Source organism: Podarcis erhardii (assembly GCF_964252035.2).
Source record: "Podarcis erhardii genome assembly, chromosome: 4".
NCBI lineage: Eukaryota > Metazoa > Chordata > Lepidosauria > Squamata > Lacertidae > Podarcis > Podarcis erhardii.
Window position 1 is genome coordinate 80,689,328 of NC_138508.1, and position 16,067 is coordinate 80,705,394.

At 42.5% G+C, this 16,067-nt stretch overlaps 1 long non-coding RNA gene across 1 annotated transcript in view; it reads right to left on the reverse strand.

Moving 5' to 3' along the window:
• The window catches only part of LOC309339875, a 67,122-nt gene that overhangs the window by 32,507 nt on the left and 18,548 nt on the right, over positions 1 to 16,067 (reverse strand). The window lies entirely within an intron of this gene.

The window sequence follows — 16,067 nt, forward strand, 5'->3', positions numbered from 1 at the left end:
ATCCATTCTGGAAGACCGTTCAACTTCCGAAACGTTTGACAACCGAGGTGCAAAGGGCTGGCTGCAAAGTCAATGGAGAAAATTGGGAAAAAACTGCAGCAGAAGCCAATGGAGAAAATTGGGAAAAAACTTGGGAAGGCACATATGAAAACGGAAGCAATTACTGGTACTTCTGGGTTTTCAGCGTTTGAAAACTGAAATGTTCGGCTTCTGAGATGCTTGAAAACCAAGATACCACTGTATAAGAAAAACAGTCCTCAGTGTTTGGTCATGTATATGTAAATGTGAACATACAAAGCAGTGAATCTAAGACCATTAGACCCTTAGTCCACATATCTCAGTGTTGTCTGCTTTCAAAGTTTACCCTAACTTCAGGTTATTTATGAACAAGTTTAAAATGTTACAAGTTAAAATTGCATTGAGAATTTATTGTGAAACTAATGTAACCTGGGGGTGCAAATCTCAAGGGAATGACTTTTCACAAAGCTACCCCTCCCGGTTTTGGGAATGTTTGCACACTTTTGTTAAAAGGTGTAAAACTTTATAAAGAGGTGGGTCTCAAGAAGCAAAGGGAACTGCTGAGACACGACACTCTTCTGCCCCTGTTGCATGTTGTTTACTATTAGCTGGGGTAGTTGGGAGTTTGCATGACTGTACCACAGAAAATAATGTCGTGCAAATGGACTGTATCCCTATTCAGATGCCCATCTGAATGAGAGTGTTGTCCATCTATACTGCACCACATCAGAAAAATGTGCATCTCTATATTCACATTCTGACTCATCTAAACTTAAATAAAATGTTATGACCAGAGCTGGATCCTGACAAATTATTGCAGTGAAATATCCAATACAGCATTGCCTGGAAATAAGGGCACATTACTTCTCCCTCACTCCTGCTGTCAGGGTGAAAGCAATGGGTTGTTTTTTTTTAACCCCAGTGGCATTGTCATACAGCAAAATCTGAGAGCTTGCATGTTCCATGATTGGTTATGATCAAGTAGTAAAGAAGCCCTTTCGAGTTAGACAACATCAGACTAGGGGGAAATAGCCATGAAAAGGCATGAAAGAAGAGAATAAACGTCGTTGGTTGGGGTTGTTTTTTTTCCTTTCCAGACCCTTCACCTCCCTACTTCCTGAAGCACCAACTTAAAATCAATCCCTCGCCCCCAATTGCCATCACACTAGTTTTAAACATGAAATCTTCCAGCATAGATGTGGAGAGTGTATAGAAAATGCCTATTCCTAAGGTGTGAAATGCAACACTTTCATCATTTCCTGAGTGAAAAACAAGGTCTTGCTTTCCTTCCCCTCCAAAATTTCATTTTCAGACCCTTTCTGTGCACGGCATATTTATTCTAGATACAGATATATAAATAGCCTTTACCGAACCAGTAACCATGGGAATTAATAGAGTTCACAGCTGGGTTCTAAATGGACTCCTTACATTTCCCTCCCCTCCTCTCTTCAGAACACTTCTCTTTCAAAGAGCAAGAAGAGTCGTTTGGAAAGAGATATGGAGAGAGACTATGGCCAGACCTGCAGACAAAGGATCTCCACCAGCCCTCTCGCTTTAAAGTTTAAACAGTGTTATTCAGACAACCTCTGACACTTCCTGGTACATGTCCTTTTTTCCTTCTGGCAACAATATGAAAACAATAGGCCTGATTCTACTCTACTGTAAACTGGTGGTGATAGGGATCCAAGAGGACTCATTTAAGAAGAGCTGCGTTAATTCAGAAGTGCATAATATGGTGCTTCTTTCCAGGCAGGCTCATCCATAGGTAATCTCTTGTTCCCATACACCAAGGGATAGCTGGGTCCTGTACTTAGTAGAAAGCAAGCTCCTTGAATATACGGAACCAAGAGAACAAGTTGGGAAGCTGTAGGTTCTACTTAACCAGAGAAGTCAATGGCTGGCCTTAAACAAGCCAACCTAACCTACTTTTCATAGATTATCTATGAAATAATCTCACCCTTGGAGAAAGGATGAGGTGCAGATGTGGGAAATAAATACATCTCACTTTCATTGCATTACCTCAGGGGTAGCTATACTTGTGGCATGCAGATGTTGGACTACAAATCTCATCAACTCTGGCTATCATGGGACCATCTGGAGAGCCCAATGTTGGCCACCTCTGGTACAGCACCTTGCCCTATTCTAATACAGTGGTACCTCGGGTTAAGTACTTAATTCGTTCTGGAGGTCCGGTCTTAACCTGAAACTGATCTTCACCTGAAGCACCACTTTAGCTAATGGGGCCTCCCGCTGCTACTGCACCGCCGGAGCATGATTTCTGTTCTCATCCTGAAGCAAAGTTCTTAACCCGAGGTACTATTTCTGGGTTAGCGGAGTCTGTAACCTGAAGTGTAGGTAACCTGAAGCGTATGTAACCCGAGGTAACACTGTACGCTAAAGTGTTTTTAATTCTATTCGTTTTGTGACTACTGTTACTACTAGATGTTAATTTCCTTCTCCCAGAAAGGCCAATACGTTTTGTTAACCCAATGAAGTAACACAGCCATCAACTTTCTATCCAGTTTTTTTAAAAATACAATTGTTTTTATTACAGATTATCTTGGGTTGCAACCTTTTTGGACATCAGTCCTATAAGAAATATGCAACATAATGAAACAGGTATTAGAAGACACCCCAGAACTAGCTCTACTGAATATTTTCCAAGACAATAGCACACACTCACACCACAAAGCGCTTATAACCCAACTTACTCTCAGCAGCCAGGAGCATCATAGCGAGAACATGGAGGGACCTGTCAGATGTGAACCATGGACCACTGGTACCAAACTGTATGGGAAACAGCCTTACTAGAAAAGCTAATCAACAAACCAAAAATGGGGACAAATAAGACAGGATGCCTTCACCCCAGTGTGGCTCCCCTTTATTACACACATGGTCCAACAAGACTTTCCATCCAATCTTCAGTGTCTACACATGTAATTTATGGAAAGCTTGAGGTTAGGTTTTTTGGCAAGGTCTCAGATAGATCAACAGAGACATCTGCTGGTCAAAGGAAACATAAGAGTTGCAAAAATATCTCTGCTTGTATTGGGTGGTGTTTTAAAACAAACATACTACTCTGTGTACACACAACTGCTGATGCCACACAGCTGCTGCAGATACAGTATTTTGATGCTGTATCACTGTTCACCCACAGCAAACCACACAGGACCTGAGAGAGCAGGGTTCAAATCCTGACTCAGCTGCAAAGCTCACTGGGTGATTTTGGGCTAGTCACTTACTCTCAGCCTAACCTACCTCAGAAGATGGTTGTGAGAATAAAACAGGAAAAGAGAATCATGTACTCCACTTTGAGCTTCGTGGAGGAAATGTGGGATAGAAATGTAAGAAACTGAACAAACAAATCCGTATCTTTAAACACCTGTGTGTGTGCCTGGAAGCTCAGATTGAGCCGGGAGTTCCTGATGTGTGAACATGGGTGTTTAAACATGCAGGCATGGTCATCTATGTGTTACAATTGGGAGTTTACAATTGGAAGATTCAAACCTTTTGTCTTTGATATGCTTTTATTTGTCAAAGTGCATAAACAGGACACTTTATCTTTGCTTCGGTTTAAGCAGGGCAATTTAAAATGCTATTTGCTAGTTCTTCCCACAATTGACAAAAAGCAGGCAGATCAGCAAAAAATAAATGAAAACAGTAATATATCCTGAAATTTGGAACATTGGGAACTGTAGTTTGAGCTGTATTTCTGTGACAGGGAAACTATAGCTCCCAACGTTCTTTGGGGGAAGTCATGTGCACATTTCCTAACACAATTCAAAGTGTTGGTGCTGACCTTTAAAGCCCTAAACTGCCTCGGTCCAGTATACCTGAAGGAGCGTCTCTACCTCCATCGTTCTGCCCGGACGCTGAGGTCCAGCGCCGAGGGCCTTCTGGTGGTTCCCTCACTGCGAGAAGCCAAGTTACAGGGAACCAGGCAGAGGGCCTTCTCGGTAGTGGCGCCCGCCCTGTGGAACGCCCTCCCACCAGATGTCAAAGAGCAAAATAACTACCAAACTTTTAGAAGACATCTGAAGGCAGCCCTGCTTAGGGAAGCTTTTAATGTTTAATAGGTTATTGTATTTTAGTGTTTTGTTGGAAGCTGTCCAGAGTGGCTGGGGAGGCCCAGCCAGATGGGCGGGGTATAAATAATAAATTATTATTATTATTATTACATTGCACATGCTTCAAATTTGCGGTGTGGATCTGTCTTAACAAAATAGCACCTGGCTCTGCTGAGGATTGCTGCAAAACCTTCTTTTTTGCCATTTCCCTCCCATGTTTACTTTGACGGTGTTGGTATACTGCCTAGCACAATAAGGCTCATAACGTGCGGTTGCTTTGCCTCCAGGGACAACATTCAGGCAAACAACAACACAGGCAGCCAGCATTGCCCATTTTGTGACTGCTTTTCTGTCCATTCACATGTTATGAGCATCAACAATTATTGCTAGTTAATCTTCAACATGTCTGAATGCCACAAACTGGAAGCTGTTTCTTCACTTACATCTACTTGCTACATATGGCTCTTTAAAAGCCGGATTTAGGAGGTTAAGAATACAAACCATGTGAGTGAACTGGCGGTTTTTATGGATCGTATGATCTGTCAGTCACTTGCCCGTGTGACATGTCAGCACCTGTCTGTAATTTTTTACAAAACAGGAACGCTATCATGATTTTACATCTGTAGTAATTGTGCTGCCCTCTTTTGTTTCATTCAGTTCTCCAGTAACAACTTTTCTTATATCATATTCAACAGAAGTTGGAGGCAGTCCAGTCTTTGTTTAAATGGTTTACATAACAGCTCTGAAAGGTACATGATAAAAATACGTTTCTTTTGCACCTGCAATCTAACTCAGAGCTTGAAACTAATTGCTAGGTAGATTCAAATAGTAGCAGCACCTCGGATTAAGTTTTTAAAACCATTTGTTTTCACATAGCTACAAAAAATAAAAGAATATTTATTGTGGTCGATAGTAGGTTTTTTTTGTTAAAAGAATATCAGGTGCCAGTATTCTTATCCCAATCTAAATGTCAAGGGTGCCACCACAAAATGACTGCTTATGGGCAGCAAAAAGAAAGAAAGAAAGAAAGAAAGAAAGAAAGAACAACCCATTTTAATTACTGAGGGAGATACTAAATCAGAGAGGTTGCTTATTTATTTAGGCTCTACAATAATTCTGGCATATTATTGTAATATGGAATTACAGTCATACCTGGGGTTACAGCCGCTTCAGGTTGTGTTTTTTCAGGTTACACATCCACCGAAACCCGGAAGTACCGGAATGGGTTACTTCCAGGTTTCAGTAGTCGCACGTGCGCAGAAGCACTAAATTGCACTTTGGGCATGTGTAGAAGCACTGAATCGCAACCTGTGCATGCACAGACATGCCGCTGTGGGTTCCGAACGCTGCAGGTTGCAGAGGTGCATCCCGCACGGATTATGTTCACAACCCGAGCGTCCACTGTATAGAGACAAATATTAAAGATGATGTTCCATTAACAAGTGGTGGTAACGTAAAATTTAATGATCAAAATGTATTCCACTCTTCTTCAGTATTTCAAAAATACTGAAGATATACTCCCTATATTACTGTTCTGACAATATGTAAAGTTATCTAAATTTGATTAATAACTAATTAAAATGCAGGAGATTCAACGTCCAAAATGTTTTAATCAGTTGATGTCCCTAGATTTGTTTGTTTGTTTAAACCATTTTTGTAAAATTAAGACAGTGGAAATTGATGTGTGATTATGCTTCTCATGTAAAAGTGATGAAGCATTTCTGGCTGGAGCAACTCAGTAAAATGAGCGGGGTATAAACAGAGATAAAGGGAAAATAAAAATGTTGATAATAAACACATATGTATATGTAAAAATCACAGTAGGTATGAGATAACGCTTACTACGAAAAAAAAATTTTTTTTTTTAAGATACTGCAGATAGATAAATAAGATAATTTTTTCCGAAATCGAAATAAAGGGAAGTCAATTAGTGTTATTGTTGAGTCAATGTAAGTTGAGCTATGTCTTGTCTTTTTGTTCTTATTTTTACTTCTTCTTCTTTTTTCTTCTTTTTCTTCTTCTTCTTTTTTTGACTGTGTATTTTGTAACTTGTATGTTTGTGGTATGTATGTATGTTAAAATTCAATAAAAATATTAAATAAATTTTTTTAAAAAAAAAAATGAGCGGGGTATAAATAATAAAATGACTACGATGGTGATATCTGAAAGCCAGGCATTTAGGGGGGAAATATTGCTATGACAACTCACTTCTCTGAAGTAGTGAGAAGTTCCAAATCAACCTGGGTTTGATTTTTGTTTGGAAACTTATTGGTGCTTTGTGTAATATTTGCATTTATTTACAACTACAGTTTGAGCATAGGTTGGAACACAGCTTAGTGATCCGAAAGATACGAAAAGTCTACTGTTCCCACATCAAGGGAGAGCCAGTACCCTGAAATGTCCAAACTCAGCTCTTTGTTTTTCCTTATGGGTGCACTTTCAGACAGTTGCTATTCATGGGAAGGGCTCCATTGCATATCAGCAAATTCAGCTTGCACAATTAAAGTGGATTTGGAGGTCTTGCACAAGAAACCCACTTCCCCAAAAGATCGTACTTTTGCGGTTATTAAAGTGGGATAATGTCTAACCTTCCCACAAACAAACAGGAATGAATGTTCAATAAATAGTTCACAACCTCCCTGCAAACAGATCGGGATGCTCAATAAACAGGTTGTCTGTCTGACTGTTGTTCTTTTCACACAGAAACCTTGGCTCCTCCCCATTATCTATCATGAAGATGAATCATCTCCTCTTTCTGTCAACAGTCTTTTTGTCATGTTACAGATACTGGCCAGGTATTACTTCAGGACAACCCACAAACTGGTAGATGCTGTTATGAGTTTCCTAATAAAACAGTTGTTTGTTGGACAGTTGCAGAATGACCTCATCTGATTTTTACGGGATTTACATGTAAAGGTTCAGATAAGGGCTGTCCTCACTGTGACCTGAAGTGAGTTTGCTGGAAATGTTTTCAGCATTTCTCACAACAGGTCAAATTGACGGGCCACGCAGAAGAGAACCAGCTAATACTATTAATACACAGCTTTCAGCTTTATTGACATTATTATTATTATTTCTTAAATTCCAAACAACCCTTCATCTAAGGATCACAGGGTGGTTCACAATATAAAAATACCATAGTAATAAGCAACAACCCCTTTAAATCAAAATTAAGCCTCTTTAAATTCCCAACTTCAATAGAAGAGTTAAGCAGAAACTGTAAACAATGGGACTTGAAAGGATGCAACTATGGTTTAAGTAAACAATGGTTAATTTACTACGTTAAGTTACAAGATTAACTTGCACAGCACCATATAAGGATGGCCACTTTTGTGATAACCCAAGCAATCTATTAATTGTCTTTGTTCCCATTTTTTTCAAGCTGCAATCCCATCAAATCTTACCTGAGAGTATATGAGGGAACCTATTGTATGGCTTTTATCTTTTTGACATTGTAAACCACTTTGATATTTTTTATGACTTAGTAAATAGATATTTTAATTATTATTATTATTATTAATCATCATCATCATCATCATCATAAATAAACCCAATGAACTCAATTGGACTTGCTACTGACTCTGAGCCAATGTGCATAGGGCTGAACTGTGTGCCCGGAAGATTTTTTGGGCAGTAAAATCGGTTTAGGTCTGAACCTCTAAATCAGGGGTCGGCAAACTAAGGTCCACAGGCCGGATCAGGCCCACGTGGGTCGTAAATCCAGCCCGCACCCTGCAGCCGAGACTCCCAGTGATGGCAATGGGAGGAAGAAGCTGAGCAGTGGTGGCTCTGTCACTCAATCGCCACGCCTGGTTTACCTCAGCGTAGTGCGGGGACGTCTCTGCCAATCAAACGCCGTGCCTGGTTTACCTCAGCAACGTTCGATTGGCAGAGCCGCCACCTCTCGGCCTCGGCCTCTAATCGCAAGGAGGCAAGGCAGTGCCCACCGCCAGCTCCGGCTCCTCCTGTCTTGCCACCTCCGGAAATCCGCTTTCCCTTCCGTGTCAGCTTCCACCTGCACTGCCAGGAGATGCCGCGTCTCGGCGCGTAGCTGCCCCCTGCCCTGCTGTTTGATGCACGGACACTAACAGCCCTAAAGATGCGCTTACTCGCAAGTAAGCCGCAATTGTTTCAAGGCCGCTTGTTCAGCGCCTGAAGAACTGCTCAAGCCCACTGAGATAAAATGCACTACAGATCGCGCCCCTGGGAAGGTAAGCGCAGCAGCTGCAGGTGGTGCTGGAGAGGACGACTACTTGCCCCCCTTGCCTCTTCTTCCAGCTCTCCCCCCCCCCACCGTGCCGCTTCCCTGGCCCTCCATAAGGTCTGAGGGACAGTGGACCGGCCTGCGGCTAAAAAACATTGCCAACCCCTGCTCAAAATAATCCTGCTTTCCCCCACCATGAATGTTAAAAGAAAAAGAACAGGTATAGTGTTAGTCCTGAGTTATTTGATGGGTTAAAATTAATAATAATGAAGGATGGAAATTAACATAGAGGTTGGCTGACATCACAGTATCATCCCGGCGTCCGGGTTCAAAGACAATGTACGTTTTCTTAAGGGATGCCAAATGAACTCACTTTTTCCGTATTGCTCAATCTCCAGTACAACGAGGGCAGAGCCATGCCTGTGCCAGGGTTGTTTCTGCAGTTGCTGCAATTACGTGCTCTGCACGTTCCAATATGTTTTAGAGCATTCCTTTTAAAAAGATTTTGAAGATACCAAGTTTCGGTTTTCTTTCATGCCCTCATGTGTGTGAGAGGGGGAGCCTTGGTAACAACTGTGGGCAGGTGAGTCTGCCTGGAGCATAAATAGGTTAGACTGAATAGGTATTTACCCCCCCCCCCATTATAGCTGAAAGAGGCACCTTTGAAACTCTGTCTAAGTTAGGCTGTTGTTTAGGAATCCAACAACAGGCTCCTAGTTAAACAAAATGGTGTAAAGCTGTGGAGGACATGATGATGATCTCCTTCTACTGATCAACAATAGAAAGTGTCCTTTCATACTGCATCATGGTGTGGTACGCTGGTTTGACATCAACTGATAGGAAGTGCCTACAGAGGGTGGTGAATGCAGCACAAGTTATTATGGGCTGTCCCGGGAATCTGCTGGATGAAATAGAGGAAGAACGTTGCCCTAGGAGAGTGAGGAAAATTCTCAGGGATGATTCACACCCTGGCCAGCACTTTCTTGATCTCCTGCCCTCAGGCAGAAGATATAGAAGCATGATTAGTCGTACCAACAGGGTAAAGAACACCTTCTATCCGTCGGCTGTTAGGCTGCTGAATGAAAAGATAACAACAGGACAACTGACTTTCGGGTTTGGTGGGTGTGCATCAGTAAACAAGGAGAATTAAGACTAAGAGAGCTGAATGGGGGGGTGTTTGTGTAATCTCACTGTATACAAGTTGTACAAGTGACAATAAAGTATTTCAGTTTCAATTATGTAAATCTTTTCATGTTGTAAGCCGCCTTGAGCATTGTTTTAACTATGGAAAGGTGGCATACAAATAAAATGATGGTGATGATGATGACCCTGCCTAAGAATGCTATTTTATTTTATGTTATATCAGACATATATTACTTTGCAAAGCCTCTATAACAGGGGTCCCCAAACTAAGGCCCACGGGCCGGACAAGGCCCGAGGGACTCGTTTATCCAGCTCCGCGGCAACCCCCGCCGCCCGCTGCCGCCGCCCACTCTTACCAGCGCTGCGCGGCTGCCCACTTCCAGGTCGGAGGAGCACCGGAAATAGCTTGTGCGCATGTGCAAGCGTTATTTGCGCATGCGGAAGCATTATTTCCAGTGCACATCCGGGTTGGAGGAGGTCCGTGCACATGTGCACAAGCCATTTCCGGTGCTTCTCTAACCCGGAAGTGCACCAGAAATAGTGTGTGCGCACGCATATGGGCACGCGCTCCCCCGCCCTCCAGCCCGCCGTGCAATCAGTGCTGGAGACACTGGCCTGAGGCACGGTAAGTTTGCTGACCCCTGCTCTATAAGTATGCATCCTCCACAAAATCCTGCATTGTCATTAGGACTCGCTCCCAATATTTAAACTCATCAGCTACAGTGCTACAAAAACTCTCTGCAACTAGCTAGTTATAGTAGAGCTTTCCAAACTGTGTGTCGCGACATGTTAAGTGTGTCGGCTGCAGTGTGTAGGTGTGTTGTGCGAACGTTCCCCACGCTCCTCGTGGGGCTGGAAAGGGGTTAGTTTAACCTCCGGTTTGCTAGTAAAACTGAATGACTGTCATGAAACGATGCATGGCTTAGAAAAGTATGCCACAAACATGAAAAGCTTGGAAAGCTCTGAGCTACAGCATGTGCCCAATACAGTGACATGTAAATGCAAACCAACTTCTAATAAAACGTTGGAGAAATGTAGCATCAAGTTGCTGCTGAGTGAAGGCTTTGGAAGTTTACCCGGCCAAATTAATAACATATGCTCCAATCTAGCCTAGTGACTTACTTGTATCTTTGGGTTTAATGAGATGTAGTTGTGGCTAATATAAGCTGGACCTAGGCCACGTATCTGTCTCTTGCACATCAATTAAATGCAGCAAACACCAGATTGTATTTTTAAAGGACAAAATGCCTGACCGCTCTGCAGAGAGCAGCCTAAAGGCTCTTTAAATAGGCTCTCTCCAGTGGGCTGGTATAAAGCCATTATTTTTCGATGCCATCTCCCTTTTCAGCACTGAGCAGCAGCGTAGCAAGTCTCTAGGGTGCCTGGGATGGACGCACGTGCCCTACATGTGTGCCACCCATGCATCCCTCCCAGGCACACTTCACCTGGGTGTGTTGCATGTGCACCAACCCAGAATGCCTGCCAAAGCAACATGGGGCTGGAGCCTGAGCTGCCATGTTCCTCCCTGGTGCCCTCCAGCTGGAGGGTGGCTGAGGGGGGGGGTGGCAGGCAGACGCCAGCTCCGCTCTGCTTTTTCAGGTAGTGCAGGGCCTGCAGGCATCCGAGCCACCATGTCACTCCCAGGCACCTTCTTGCTGGAGGGCACCCAGGAGAGACACCGTGGCTCGGGCTCACTGCAGGTCCAGTGCCTAAAAAAAAGAATTGAATCTGGGATCTTCTGCACACAAGTCATGGGCTCTGCTGTTGAGCTGTTCATCTAGTTTGAACTGTTGTATTTCAAAGGTATGGTGAAGGCTGCAATCAAACTGTATCTGTGTTTTAAAAAAAACTGAGATACAATCAGTGGCATTCATCCTCTGCCACATAAGCCATTTCCTGAATGATAATATCCCACATGCTGTTCCCTTCTAGCTCCTGAAATACTACAAGAGAGTTGCCTTCTAACCTGGCAGTTCTTCTAACCTAGCATAGAGGCCAGGGTTTTGCTCATAGAGGTTGCCTCCGGACTGCCAGTATTTTGCGGGAAGAATTCAAGCTAATACTGAGATTTGGGGTTTGTGCAGTTGAAGTGTTCTGTAGTCCTGGCACAACAAATCCACTTAAAAATAAACAAGCCTGGGTGCACACATAATACTAAGCTATGTTTAGTGTTAATGAAGGTTGATAAACCAGCTACCAACCTTGGTTTATGTGTGTCCTTTAACCATAGTTAACCCTAGTTTAGCCTCATGGCCAGGTTCAGACAATCAACTTTAATAATGGTTAACTAAACTATGGTTTACAAACCATGGTTTAGTGTTGTGTGCAGCCATGCCAATGAATATTGGATTGTATTAATTTAGTTCAACCTTGGGCAATCCCTCTTTCACTCACACAGTATTGTTTATCTCAGTTTAACCATTCCACTTCTGAGTAGGCATGCATAGGATTGCACTAAGCAATCCACAATCTTTTCGCCCCTGTGCTGTTCTTTCCTTCTTCATCTGCAAGTGCAGACAGCAGTATTGAATCTTAGGCTTGGTGGTTTTGGGGTGTAAAAATGGCGAAAAACTTCCTTCAACAACTTTGCGGGTGTCAGGAACTTTATGAAATATGGCAACAGTGGGTCTCCAGCTGTTTTTGGACTACAATTCCCATCATCCCTGACCACTGGTCCTGCTAGTTAGGGATGATGGGAGTTGTAGTACAACAACAGTTGGAGACCCAAGTTTGGGAAACCCTGATCTAGAAGGGCTTCCACATAGGGCAGTATAAACAAACAGCCAATCCAGGGATGGAGGGAAAGCTGGATAGGGACTGTGGCATAGAAAGAGGGGATTTTCAACACCTTGCTCCTGTTGCAGTGCAAATCAGAATAGGGGGATCTTGAGCCTGCCATTCATAATGGAAGGAAAGCTGCTGAATGTCTGCACCCCTTGAGAAATATGAGTTGTTTTTATTTTAGTTCATTTTTGGGGTTGCAAATGGAAGGGAGACCAACAGGAAGGGGTGGTCTACCACCTAGACTTTACATGATAATTTCCAACCATGGAACGTAAAATAAATATGGAGCTGGCTTTAGATGAAATTCCAAACCAAAACACAATTGTAGCTGAGCGGAACTCCAAGAGGAACTCTGAATGAGGTGTTACTTGTCACACATCTATGGAATCTATGTAAAATTCCAAGAATACAGGGAACAGACGGAACAGGGACAGAGAAAGGCGATACGGGGACTCAGCTTCAGTCCAGCGAAGAAATGAGGAAAGAGTAAGAAACTTCAGCCAGGGTAATGCCAGCTCAAAGTTTGGCTCACAAAGGACCTCCTGCCTGACTTGCATCTCCTCTCAGTACAATTGTTTGCAAAAGTGTGGTTTTGAAGGCAGCCAAACCATATCTATGCAATTTGCCAGTTGTTCACACTGGAGGTGGGGGGGGGGGTAGAAAGGACAAACCTTTCAAATAGAAGGTGCATTGGACCCAACTCATCTGCCCCTGAGTTGCACCTTCCCCCGTCATTAAATCTAATATTTAATTTTCAGCCAAGCACAAGATTTCAGGGTGCTTGGGCTTCAGTCATGCAAAGAAGTAGCTACAGGCTGACCCAGTGGTGGAGGAAGGGGGTTCCGGTGGGTGCGGGCCGCTCCGGGTGTCATCACTGAGGGGGTGACAAAAATATATGAGTTTTAAAAAATTAAAATTGGGCTCATGAAACTTTTTAGTTCAGCCAAGAAACGTAATGAAACGCGGCTGGCACTGGACGCCACACCGCGGGGGCTGGCACTTAACATGGGGCCTGCAGTGTGCCCGAGCCACACGTCTCCCGTGGGAGTGACTTGGTCGCTTGGGCACCTGCAGGTTCCGCGCTGCCTGAAACGGCAGCATGGGGCTTGCATCTGCCCACCGCCTCTCCCTCAGCCGCCCTATAGCTGAGGGGGAGGTGGCGGAGAGGCTCCATACAGCTCACCCCGCCCCCGGCTGCAGGATGCACGCGCCACACTGGGCACCCGAGTGGCTAGCTACGCCGCTGGGCTGACCACTAATAGAAAATATTGATGCTTTTGCATGAGTTTCTTTTAGCACAGTTGATGCTTTTTTTCTTCTTTTGCAATTGCAGAAGAATAATGAGGGTCCCACACAGCACCAGGTAGACCACTAGATTATTCTGCAATGCCCCCATGACCAAGATCCTTCTAAAACATCTACTCAGAAGTAAGCTCCATTTAGCAAATGTTATCTTAATATTAATCAAAAGTGATTTCATTACTTTAAAAATGAGGGGAAATGGAGTGAAATAAGTAATTAAAGTGTCCACCCCCATCATGGGAAGAGAAACTGACATTCTGGCAATTTAGAGGGCCTATTCAAGGTCCAGATCAGAGGCTTTTTATCACTAATCTCCTAGCCTGGATCAGCATGAAGCAATAAAATGGGTTGTGAATTTGCAAAAAAAAGGAAGTGTAAAGCCACAGTTTAAAACCACAGAAGCCTATCCAATGCCTTTGCCTGTCCAGATTAGATACGATAGTGTTCAAATTGCATCTTTATAATGTTTATAATCTCCAAATTGTCACAAATCCAGTATGGGGAAAAACTGGAGGGATTATTCAAAAAGCACTGGGATGCAACAGGCCAGCAGGACATCACCTGGAGAGAGAGAGAGAGAGAGAGAGAGAGAGAGAGAGAGATGGAATGAATATAAAAGATAAGAACGTAATAAGAGCTCTGCGGATCAGGCCAAGGCCCATCTAGGCCTACATCCCTTCCCCACAGTGGCCAACCATGTGGTTTCCCAAAGTCAGCAAGCAGGACCAGAGTGCAAGCGCACAGTCTCCACTTGTGATTTTCATAACAGGTCTTCAAGGGCATATTGCTTCTGGCAATGGAGATAGTAACTACATTGCAACTAATAACTACTAACAGTCTTATCTGTGAATTTTTCTAATCCTCTTTTAAAGCCATCCAAGATGGCCATCACTAGGGATGGGAAAAGGTCTGTCCATTTTGGATCTCTCAGTTTTTCATTTTTCTAATCTTAAATTCGGTTCTACATATTTTGCAGCAATTCCTCATTTTTATTTTTATCTTTTAAGAAAAGAATCCTAATGAAAATTCGCTAGCATCTTAGTGCAATTTTCTCCCAATAAACACATTTTTATATGTAGCTTGGATTAATGTACATATCTTTCCCCTAATATAATGCATTTTTGTATGTTATTTTCATTAACAAATAATTTTATGTACATTTTCCTCTAATATATGCCTTTTTGTAAACATAACAAAATTTGGGTGCATGCAAAGTTCAAAGGACAGCTGTGTTTCAGTTCAGATAGAATTTGAGAAACCGACAATTTGATAATTCGGCTTTAAATGCATACTGAAACCAATTTACCCTCTATCCCATACCTTCTTACAAGAGCAAATTCCATTAAGTATACTTTAAAGGAATAGCAATTCTAGGTAGATTATGGTAGCATAGATGCACCCTACGTGTGGGTCACTCCTTTTAGCCAGTTCACATTCTCAGCAAAGGCAACTGTTTTCTCCATGCTATGGCAATCTACCTTTTAACATTTACATGATGAGTATCACTGGATCACTGTGGCAAACGGCTGCCTGCAATCGGTGAAAATTCCCATAAATTGCTTTGAAAAAGTCCATTATGCTTGTTTGCATTAAACCAATCCGCACACAAACACTGGTGTGGACATAGCCTAAACTATTGTGGCTGTAACCCACAAGCAAACTTCTGTTAAACCCACTGTAATCATCATCATCATCTGTTTATTTACAGCATCATCTGCTTTTTATTTCACTGACCTGATTACTCAGCAATATATTGTTAGAAGTGTGTCTGTGGTTATATTGCTTTTGCTGCATCAATCCAAGAGGTATCACTCTTGTCCACAGTTTCTCTTCCTTCACTGCTTGAAAAAAATACCTAAATATATTCACAAGCTGGAAGTAGTCAAGTATTTCTTCCCAGAATCGGAACACAGATACTGTGGATAACCACAAATTTATCATCCGCATTCCTTTATGATAGTACATAGAAATGAAATGGTTTCAAAACCAGAAGTAACTTCAGTGTATGCCAAACCTTAGTATGCATTGCATATATTGGTCAAACAGAATATTTTAAGGTTCCACCTAGATTATAGTAAAAACTGGCTCTGAAAAAGCAACATTTGCACGATTCAGAATTTACTGTGAAAACATTGCAAGATACCTATGAGATGTTCTTATAAACCAAATAGGACATGTGGAGATGTTTAACAGCACATAGAATGTGCTTCGATAAACTAATGTCAAGAACTGGAGAATTTGGCAAAATTGACAGCAGCAGCATTTTATAACTTAGAAATTGATATCCTGGTTGCAATCAAGTTTACAAACTTCATAGCATGGTAGTGTTAAACCAAAACAAAACAACACAATTCATCTTTCAGTAGCTAGGACTGAATCAGTGTCCTTGAAACTATTCAGTTTCTTACCGGAAAGCAATAATCAAATTCTTGTGGAGTGCAATACCATGCATATTTACTCAGAAGTAAGCCTGACTATGTTCAATGGAGCTTACATTCATAGAAGTGTGCACAGAATTAGAGTTGTGCAATACAATCCTATGCAAGTTT